Genomic DNA, 12075 nt, shown 5'->3' on the forward strand with positions numbered 1-12075 from the left:
ACAACACCCAACACACAAACACCGCGGCATACATAAATATACACACATACCGCACAACACACACATTGCACAAAACATACCTCCCCCAAAACACACCACACCCACACAAACCACGCAACACACACACACACAACGCGACAGACACACAGCGCTCCACAAACAACGCAACACACATACAACACCGCTCTCACCCCCCGCCACACCCAGACAACACCCAGAACATGTACAGCGCCCTACACAAACACTTGGTAACTACACACAACAACATCTATATATATATATATATATATATATATATATATATATCTATCTATATCTATAACAAAAATCATACATGAACTACACAATACGTAAATTCTAGAATACCCGATGCGTAGAATCGGGCCACCTTCTAGTAATACATATATTGTGATCTATGTTGTGTGACATGATAAAAATTTGTGCAGAAGAACAAGGCATTAAAATTAGCAGTTTAGTAAAGAATAAAAATCGCGTTATTACGACCCGATAAAATAATTTGTATATAAAACTCACATATAAACCATACATAAATACACGTTAACCATTAAGAGACTATATAAGAGGTATAAAATATAAATATAAAAATGAATAGTATGGACATAAAACAATTATTATCTGATATAAAATAATGATTAGTAAAAATTCATCAATTTTTTGTTGTGAAATTTCACGGACAGAATCCTAGGTTGCTGATTTATTAGTTCTGATAAAGGGCAGTAGGATAATTCAGGGTATTTAAATAACCAGTATAAGGACAAAACTGTATGGGACCCTACAGGATAGCCCATACTTTACATATATTTAGAGGACCTAATAGAACAAATCCGTCACCTCATTGAGACCCAAGGGTTTTAGCGTATTAAGTTTGTAAATCCAATATGTCTCTTTTCTCTTCAATGCATCCATACGATTATGAGAAAAAGGAGGTATTTGTTCAATAGGGGTAATCCTGAGTTTAGAATTCCCATTATGACATACCGTAATATGTCTCGATAGGCCATGCAACATAAATCCTATTTTAATATTATGTCTATGGGAGTTGACCCTATTGTGTAGGGCCTGAATCGTTCTTCCAACATATTGTTTGTTACACTCGCATTCAATCAAATATATAACATAGTCGGATTGACAAGTAAGATGTGATCTGATAGGAAACACCTCCCCCCCTGTAGTAGAACTGAATTCGAGTCTTTTATGCTGAATGGACTTACAACATAAACAATTTTTAGACAAACATTTTAACGATCCCATGATTTTATTCTCAGAATCCAAAGTTTTAGTCCCTCTAAGACGGCTAGGGGCCAATTGATTTTTTAGGGTGGAAGCTCTCCGATAGGTAATACCAGGCACCTCTGGGATTGCGCCCTTCAAAAAAGGGTCATTCAAAAGAATTCCCCAATGTTTCCGGATAATGCTTTTAATCAAAGCACTATCATTACTGTATGTAATAAGTAAATTAGAAGCATAATTAAACCCAGTATTATTAAATTAAATGAAAATTAAATAAAATAATTTTAATGCCTTGTTCTTCTGCACATATTTTTATCATGTCACACAACATAGATCACAATATATGAATTAATACTTTCCTCTGAGATACGGCTCGCAGACATGCGCACTTTGGTTTTTTCCCACGCCTCTGAACTTTCCTCACCCCTTCAATGTGTTCTATCTCTACACTTGCTACATATCTGATACTGAGCATGCACGGTTTGTTTTTTTCCCACGCTCTTGACCTGGTATAAACGTCCACGATACCTAAGAGTGTGTTCACTCATTTGCACCCACACGTACATTCAGTGGTGGGTGGCTATGTTCTCAGTTAAATAATTTCCTTGACTACACTTCTTACGATTATACCTAAACCGGGTTTTGATTTTTTTCTTGTCTAACTCACCTTGAGGAGATAGCGTTCCGGGTTTATATACATATACATTGCACCTTTGTGTAATTCTCATTCACGGTGTGGTTCTGGTTTCTCTCACACACTCACCTTATATATATATATATATATATGTATATATATATTTTTTTTTCTTGACATAAACTATAAAAAAAAGAGGCTTTTTTCACACACAAATTGCACAATTTAAATTTTTATTTTTCATTTTTTAAGTTCACCGTTCATTCCTTGGGATAGAGAAAAATGGTTATAAGTGATTTATCCTTGAAACTGGGTGAATACAACATACTACGTCATTGTATTTTCTAATGTATAGATTCCCGCCGATTTTTTCTAAAAGTGGGTGGATCATGACGTCATCAGTGGGGTATATAGTGCTGTAAGGATTCCCTATAAAGCAGATTTGATGTTTTCTTGCCAGTCTGTCCTGAAGAAGGAAGCTGTGTCTTCCGAAACGCGTTGACCTGTGTATGGAATAAAAGCAACATTAATCTACTATCCTATGATCAGCTAGTCATTGGCGCGGCTTGGAAACCCTCAATCTACTACTCTCTGTTATCTGCCAAATCGAGGGACCGCTGCCGTGGCTTGGAGTTATCTACATACATGCTGTTATAGGAGTTGTGACTTTCACAACCCCTATAGGTGAGTAGTACCATATCTCTCTCTCCCCCATTGCTACAGGGGTAAGACCCTATTGCGCTTCTCTTTTCCACAGTTTATCTACTGTTCACTATCGCGGCAGGTGCAGTGTCACTGTCAGTGATTTCTGTCAGATGATTGTATTGCCGGCGCGAGAGCGCAGCTCCGTCAACACATTGATCTGACATAAAGAGCAGACAGTGGCTGCGGCCCCTGCACCTGCCGCGATAGTGAACAGGGGCACGGGCCTGGGGGCCGCACGAACTACCCTGAGGGGCCGCATGCGGCCCGTGTGTTTGAGACCCCTGCACTAAAGCATTGAATGTGAGACTTCATTTCATTTCATTTTATAGACAATCATCTTGGTTATATCATACATTAAACTGACTTTTTAACTATTTAGCATATTAGTTATGTAGATTCTTGTCATGTCACTGCATTGTTATTGGTTTTCACCTAAAAATCTTAGGATGCTCATGTGGGGATTATATGTGACCACCAGCAGTACCCTATTGTTATCCTCCCTCTGTTTGTAATCCAGGAGGTTGCTTCTTGGGATCCTTGTAGCTCTGTGGATCTGTTCATCTATTGCCAGTGGATGGTATCCTTGTTGTAGAAATGTATTTCTCAGGGATAGCAGATGTAGTTTTCTGTCCTCACTGTCGGAGCAGATCCGGATGTACCTCAGAGCCTGACTGTAGATGATGGATTTTTTTATGTGTCTTGGATGAAAGCTGTTCCATCTCAGATATGCCGGACGTCCTTTAGGTTTATGATAAACTGACGTTTGTATGGTATTGTCTTTGATGTATGTGGTTGTATCCAGAAAATCTATTTGGGACTTTGAGAAGTTGAGGGTGAGTTTGATTGTTGGGTGGAATTTGTTGAAGTTGTTGTGGAAGGTGATCAGATCATCTTTTGAGCCTGTCCAGATTATTATCAGATCATCAATGTAGCGGAAGTATGCTAGAGGTTTAATAGCACAAGATTCCAAGAATTCCTCCTCTATTTTAGCCATAAACAGTTTAGCATATTGTGGTGACATTTTGCTTCCCATAGCGCTGCCCATACACTGTTGGTATATATTATCTCCAAAGGAGAAATAGTTGTGGTGGATCACAAACCTGATGAATTGCAGAGCTGGTTCTGTGGCCACGCCTGTGGGAAAACATTTCTTCAGACCGGGACACAGTATGACAGATTTAAAAGTACTAATACTGAAAGGTCATTGTAAAGATGACAGAGACAGAAAAATTTGGGAATTCAAACTGATAAAGATGTTTGGATCCTTAACAAAAGGACTCAATTTAACACCTGGTTTTATGACTCACTACATGGACACACTTCACACCTCCAACAGAAGAACCTTAAGGCCCCGTCACACTAAGCAACATCGCTAGCAACATCGCTGCTAACGAACAACTTTTGTGACGTTGCTAGCGATGTTGCTGTGTGTGACATCCAGCAACAACCTGGCCCCTGCTGTGAGGTCGTTGGTTGTTGCTGAATGTCCTGGGCCATTTTTTAGTTGTTGCTGTCCCGCTGTGAAGCACAGATCACTGTGTGTGACAGCAAGACAGCAACAACTAAATGTGCAGGCAGCAGGAGCCGGCTTCTGCAGAGGCTGGTAACCAATGTAAACATCGGGTAACCAAGAAGCCCTGTCCTTGGTTACCCGATATTTACCTTTGTTACCAGCCTCCGCCGCTCTCACTGTCAGTGCCGGCTCCTGCTCTGAGCACATGTAGCTAGCTGCAGGACACATCGGGTTAATTAACCCGATGTGTGCTGTAGCTAGGAGAGCAGGGAGCCAGCGCTAAGCGGTGTGCGCTGCTCCCTGCTCTGTGCACATGTAGCTGCAGCATACATCGGGTAATTAACCCGATGTGTGCTGTAACTAGGAGAGCAAGGAGCCAGCGCTAAGCATTGTGCGCTGCTCCCTGCTCTGTGCACATTTAGCTGCAGCATACATCGGGTAATTAACCCGATGTGTGCTGTAGCTAGGAGAGCAGGGAGCCAGCGCTCAGTGTGCGCTGCTCCCTGCACGTGTAGCTGCGTGCACTGGTAACCAAGGTAAATATCGGGTTGGTTACCGATATTTACCTTAGTTACCAAGCGCAGCATCTTCCACACGGCGCTGCTGGCTGGGGGCTGGGACACTGGTTGCTGGTGAGCTCACCAGCAACTCGTGTAGCCACGCTCCAGCGATCCCTGCCAGGTCAGGTTGCTGGTGGGATCGCTGGAGCGTCGCAGTGTGACATCTCACCAGCAACCTCCTAGCAACTTACCAGCGATCCCTATCGTTGTTGGGATCGCTGGTAAGTTGCTTAGTGTGACGGTACCTTTAGAAGTGATCTGAACAGACCACGTCCAACTCATCTGCATTTCTAAGAAAAAACTTAATTTGATTTTCTTGGCTTATCTTTAGGAGGCATCATCTTTCCCATGTCCTGTTGTAACATTCATTTAAATGTTGTGTTTAGTCTCAGTAATTCATTTGTAATTTGCCTGAAGAAGGAGCCTCTGTGCTCTGAAAGCTTGCTAATTTAATTTTTCTGGTTAGCCTATAAAGGTATCACTCCTAAAATACTTTTGTCATTCTTGGGACATAGTATTTCAATCAAAACATAACTATAAAATGTTTTAATTTTATGGTGAAGAATCAACAAGTGGGACACAATTGTGAAGTAGAACAATATTTATTGCTTATTTTAAACTTTTATAAAAAATTAAAAACTGAAAATTGGGGCTTGCAATATTATTCGACCCCTTTAAGTTAATACTTTGTAGCGCCACCTTTTGTTGCGATTACAGCTGCAAGTCGCTTGGGGTATGTGTCTATCAGTTTTGCACATCGAAAGACTGAAATTCTTGCCCATTCTTCCATTGCAAACAGCTCGAGCTGAGCGAGGTTGGACGGAGAGCGTTTGTGAACAGCAGTTTTCAGCTCTTTCCACAGATTCTCGATTGGATTCAGGTTTAGACTGTGACTTGGCCATTCTAACACCTGGTTACGTTTATTTGTGAACCATTCCATTATAGATTTTGCTTTAATGTTTTATGCCAAACATATCGTTTGGCATTGTGCCCAAAAAGTTCGATTTTGGTTTCATCTGACCAGTGCACCTTCTTCCACGTTTGTTGTGTCTCCCAGGTGGCTTGTGGCAAACTTTAAATGACACTTTTTATGGATATCTTTGAGAAATGGCTTTCTCCTTGCCACTCTTCCATAAAGGCCAGAGTTGTGCAGTGTATGACTGATTGTTGTCCTATGGACAGACTCTTCCACCTAAGCTTTAGATCTCTGCAGTTCATCCAGAGTGATCATGGGCCTCTTGGCTGCATCTCTGATCAGTCTTCTCCTTGTTTGAGATGAAAGTTTGGAGGGACGGCCGAGTCTTGGTAGATTTGCAGTGGTATGATATGCCTTCCATTTCAATATGATCACTTGCACAGTGCTTCTTGAGATGTTTAAAGTTTTGGAAATCTTTTTGTAACCAATTCCGGCTTTAAACTTTTCCACAACAGTATCACGGACCTGCCTGTTGTGTTCCTTGGTCTTCATGATGCTATCTGCGCTTTAAACAGAACACTGAGACTATCACAGAGCAGGTGCATTTATGCGGATACTTGATTACACACAGGTGGCTTATATTTATCATCATCAGTCATTTAGGACAACATTGGATCATTCAGAGATCCTCAATGAACTTCTGGATTGAGTTTGCTGCACTGAAAGTAAAGGGGATGAATAAAATTGCACTCCCCAATTTTCAGTTATTTATTTTTTAAAAAAGTTTAAAATGAGCAATAAATTTCGTTCAACTTCACAATTGTGTCCCACTTGTTGATTCTTCACCATAACAGTAAAATTTTTATCTTTAAGTTTGAAGCCTGAAATGTGGGAAAAGGTTGAAAAATTCAAGGGGGCCGAATACTTTTTCAAAGCAGTGTATGTCCTCCTAGTACATATGACCCCTTCCTGGGCCACTCCTGGCATATATGTCACCATCCTTGTTTAGTTGTCCCCTTCCTGGTATATATGACCCCTTCCTGGGCCACTCATGGTCTATATGTCTTCCTCCTGGTATAGATGTCATATCCTGGGAGCCTCCTGCGGTGTGTATATATATATATATATATATATATATATATGTACATTGCAATTATTATTATTTAGTCCCCTCCTGGGCACATGCAGGTATATATGTTCCCAGCCTGGTTTCTGACCCTTCCTGGTAAATATGTCCTCCCGGTATATATGTCCCATCCTGGGGGCCTTCTGGCATATTTGTCTGCTGCAAAAAAAAACAAACATTTTGCTCACCCTCCCCGGCTTTCACGTCGCATGGCGTCTTCTCTAAGCAGTGAGCCATGATGCATTTCAGCCCCCTTTCGTGCATCTAGCTCAGGGGTGGGGAACCTTTTTTCTGCCGGGGCCATTTGGAAATTTCTACCAACCTTCGGGGGCTGCAAAAAATTATCAGCTTGAAAATTACCCTAATATATTTGGTCAATTAATTAATTAACCCTTACTGTGGTAATGTAGGAGATGCTGAAGGCATATATATATATATATATATATATATATATATACACACATATATACACATATATATACACACACACACACACACCACACGAGGGGCTGGGGACATATACACACATCCCAGGAGGGGCTGGGGCTCGGACAGTACTGCTGGGCACGGACAGCACTGGTGGTGGCACGGACAACTCTGGGGGGGCACAAACAGGACTGGAGGCACAAAGCACTGGGAGAGCAGCACACAGCACTGGGAGAGTGGCACACAACACTGGTAGGCAGGAGGCTCACAGCAGAGAGGCAGGAGGTTTACAGCAGAGGGAGGCTCACAGCAGAGAGGCAGGAGGCTCACAGCAGGGAGGTAGGAGGCTCACAGCAGAGAGGCAGGAGGCTCACAGCAGAGAGGCAGGAGGCTCACAGCAGAGAGGCAGGAGGCTCACAGCAGAGAGGCAGGAGGCCCACAGCAGGGAGTCAGGAGACCACAGACTAGAGGTTTCCCACCCCTGATCTAGCTGAAGCAAGACAGGGGCTGGGGTCGGCTGGCCTGCGGTCGGCCACGTGCAGATATCAGCGGACCCCGGGCAGTGATCAGCGCCCCCCCCCCTTTCCTGGGCAGAGATCAGCGGGTCCCAGGCAGAGATCAGCGGGCGGTTGGCCCCAGGCAGAGATCAGCGGGCACAGATCAGTGCCCCCTCCACACCCTTGGGCAGAGCTCAGAGGGCCCCGGGCAGAGATCAGCCACGACACCACCTAACCCGCCCCTGCGATCGTCTTCAGCTCACAGCGCTTACCTGTCCCCTCTGGCTGCCACGTCCTCGCCACCTTTAGCTGCTGTTGCAGGAGTGTAATGAGGTCTCAGAGTGATGACCTCACCACCTTGCTGCACGGCTCAGCGATAACGCGCCGGCGCCCTGCTCTGCTCCAATGACCCTGCCTCCACTACAGCACATGGCTATTTTGCATGCTCAGCCCCTTCGCATGCAAATTATTCATGTCTGATAGTGAAGAGACACTGCGGGGCCCCTCTGCTGCTTCTGTGACTTGGGCCTGGTGAAGAGAAGGGGCCCGTCCTGCCTGGGGCTTAATAAAGATAAGTATTTACCCCGGGCCCGGTACACCAGTCACAGTAGTAATGCCCTGATGGCGGCCCTGCATATGGGTGGAGGTTTGTGGATCGTGAGGGACAATGGAGCACCTCTACTTCATTGTCATTGAATCGTTTCTTTCCAAATCTCAACATATGCTTCAGTTCGTTGTCCTAGTGGAACACTATGGACTTGTATTTGCCTTTGTCGCCCGTGCTGCTGGAAAAAATGGAGATGTCTCCATGTGTTTTGCACAGATACACGGGCCGTGTAAAAGCACGGACATATGAATAACATCCTGGATAATAATAGGTATGTGCTGTATTTAAAGAAAAAAAAAAAAATATATATATATATATATATGATACAACATATACAGTGGGGAAAATAAGTATTTGATCCACTGCCGATATAGCAAGTTTTCCTACCTACAAATAATGGAGAGGTCTGTAATTTTTATCGTAGGTACACTTCAACTTTGACAGACATAATAAAAAAAATCCAGAAAATCACATTGTATGATTTTGAAATAATTAATTTGCATTTTCTTACATGAAATAAGTATTTGATAAAATAAAAAAACAGAACTGTCAGGTCCAATAATGCTAATCCCTGCCTAACCGTCCCTTTATACACTAGCATAGATAAAGAGATCTTTAGAATAAGTATTTCTAAAAATCTTTTATCGTATGCTAATGAACGAGGGGGCTATTCCATTAGCATGTTAGTACATCCCTGTGGGTGTGCTAACATGCTAATGAATGCGCAGCATCAGAGGATGATCTCACTCACCACTCCGGCTGCCATCCAGCCTGACGCTGGATTTCGGCTCAGTGCGCGTGACCCCGGAGCTTTGTTCATGCGCACCATGAAGTCAGGTGTACATGTCCTGGCTTCAAACTGAAGTATTGTGCATGACCGAAACTCCAGGGTCAGCAGAAATCCAGTGTTTGGTGGCAGAGAGGTGAGTGAGACGCTGCAGCTGCACATTCATTAGCATGTTAGCACCCCACAGGGACGTACTAACATGCTAATGGAGCCGACTAGCCAGGGGAACTAATGCCCAGGGGACTAGTCCCCCCGCTCATTAGCATACGATAAAACATCTTTATAAATACTTTTCTAAAGTTCTCTTTATCTATGCTAGTGTATACATTGACCGTTAGGCAGGGATTAGCAGTATGCACCCAGAACTGCTTGTGGTTCTGGGTACATATTGGACCTGACAGGTTTCATTTTAATCTCCAGACCTGAACCCCCATTGAAAACCTCTGGAATGTAATCAAGAGGAAGATGGATAGTCACAAGCCATCACACAAAGAAGATCTGCTTACATTTTTGCACCAGGAGTGGCATAAGGTCACCCAAAGGCAGTGTGCAAGACTGGTGGAAAGCATGCCAAGACGCATGAAAGCTGTAATTAAAAATCATGGTTATTCCACAAAATATTGATTTCTGAACTTTTCCTGAGTTAAAACATTATTAGTATTGTTGTTTCTAAATGATTATGAACTTGTTTTCTTAGCATTATTTGAGGTCTGAAAGCAATGCTTTTTTTTTTGTTATTTTGACCATTTCTCATTTTCAGAAAATAAATACAAAATGTATTGCTTGGAAATTCAGAGACATCTTGTCATTAGTAGACAGTCAAAACAAGCACACAGCTGGGGGCTGCAGCCTGTAGCCATGCGCCTTATCTGTGCTGGGTATTATAATATGGGGGGACAGTACGTCAATTTTTTAATTTATTTTTTACTGTACGATAAACCCGCAGACCAGGTCTGTGATTGGTTGCAGTCAGATGCCGTCACACAGGCTGGAGGCGTGTCTGACTACAACCAATCACAGACTCCAGTGGCGGGAGAAGTGAATATGCATGAGGCTAATGAGCGTCATCGGAAGTAGGAGGGGCTGCTGGAGTAGGTATGGTTGAGCCTTGAATGTATGGGCGCCTTCCAGGTTAGTGGGCGTGACCAGCTGGGTTAGTGAGCTTGGTGATGTTTTCTCCCTTCCACTACAATCATACTTTGCCCCCCTGCCCCCGTGTGATAGGGGCCTGTTGAATGACATCATACCTGGAAGGAGCCAATACACTCTAGCATCTACTGAGCAGGTACAGCAATGCCGGAAACTGGTATAGCGCGTTTGCTTTACTGTTTTTTTTTAAACTACCCGAGTGCCGGATCCAGGTCAATCCCGGCCCAGAACTCGGGTACTTTTGAACCCCTGCTGGTTATCACAGAAGTGCAAATACTGGCTGTAAAAACACCAAAAAAGTCACAAAAACCACAAAAACGCAGATGACTCCCAGGAGACATCCTGCCACAAGGTCAGATATTGGTCAGGAAAAAAACACTGCAAAAACGCCCTGTGTGAACATAGCCTAACTGTCCCTGTATCTAGTAGCATAGATAAAGAGATCTTTTTTCATATGTTAATGAGCTGAGGCACTAGTTGCAAGGGCGTTAGTTCCTGCGCTCATTCCACCATTTGAATTTTGGAAGTTTAGCAGATAATCTGACGTGTTGAGGCAGCGAATTCCAGAAGACGGGACGCTCTGGAGAAGTCTTGGAGGCGGATGCCTGAGGAGCGAATGAGAGAGGAGAGGAGGAGATCTTGGGAGGACCGGAGGTTACGTGTTGTAGTGGTAGATTAGTTTGGAGATATACGGAGACAGATTATGGATGTCTTTGTAGGTCAGTGTTAGTAGTTTGAATTGGATATGGTGGAGGATTGGGAGCCAATGGAGGGATTTGCAGAGGGGGTGAAGTGGGGTTGTAGGGAGGATAGAGGTGGATCATTTGGGCAGCAGAATTAAGGATGGACTGGAGAGGTGTGAGAGTGTTAGCAGTTAGCAGTATGAAGCCGGGTGTATGTGTCCCGGCATCAGGGAGGTCTACTGCGCATGACAGGAAGTGCCGGAACTTCTGATCAGCGGTGACAGCTTCTAATCTGCAGTAACAGAGGACATATGTATGTGCGGCACCACTGGTAATGCTGCATTGACTAGCATGTTAATACACCCTGTGAGCGTGCTAACATGCTAAGAGGGCGGAATGAGCGCAGGAATTAATGCCCTTGCAACTTGTCCCTACACTAATAAGCATATGATAAAGGATCTTTAGAAATACTTTTACTAAAGATCTCTTTATCTATGCCAGTGTATACAGGGACAGTTAGGCAGGGATTAGCAATATGCACCCAGAACTGCTCGTGGATCTGGGTGCATATTGCACTTGACAGGTTCCCTTTAAAGGTCTGAACCTTGGTCAAAGTTATCTGAGCACACAAATCTCCAAGGGTGCCCCAACGTTTGCATCGACCCATTTTCCTGTGTAATTTTTAAGTTGTAAAACATTTTTTTTCCTAAAATGCAAAGGAAATCTGTTATTTATGCTTTGCGGAGATCATTTCATCTTCAACTAAGGCTATGTTCACATTTCCATTGTTTTGCATCAGTCACATGCGTTGCTTAACACATGGGACTGATGTGTTGTACAACGTGTCACAAGAAATGCATGGAATTGTTCACAAACGGATTCTGTTGGTGCAATGATTTCGGTTTAAAACCTGGGGGGGGGGGGGGGGGGTGGAACTGATTTTACATGATGTTAGACGTTCTGCTGGACATGCTCAGTAAAACGTGACGGATTCCTGCACTGGAATCTGTCGTGACTTACATTATGCCTCCTCACAGATTCCAACGGAATCCTGAGGGGTGCATTTTTTTGCCGCAACAAAAAACGTTGCATGCTGCATCCCTCCCGCTTGACGCTCAGTCAGTAAACGACTGATGTGCCGCGCGGCGGATGCAACGCAGGGTCATCAGTCACAATCCGCCGCTCATACAAGTCTATGGGAAACAACGGAATCCGACAAAC

This window comes from Anomaloglossus baeobatrachus, chromosome 1 (genome assembly GCF_048569485.1).
Source record: "Anomaloglossus baeobatrachus isolate aAnoBae1 chromosome 1, aAnoBae1.hap1, whole genome shotgun sequence".
In the NCBI taxonomy this organism is placed as follows: domain Eukaryota; kingdom Metazoa; phylum Chordata; class Amphibia; order Anura; family Aromobatidae; genus Anomaloglossus; species Anomaloglossus baeobatrachus.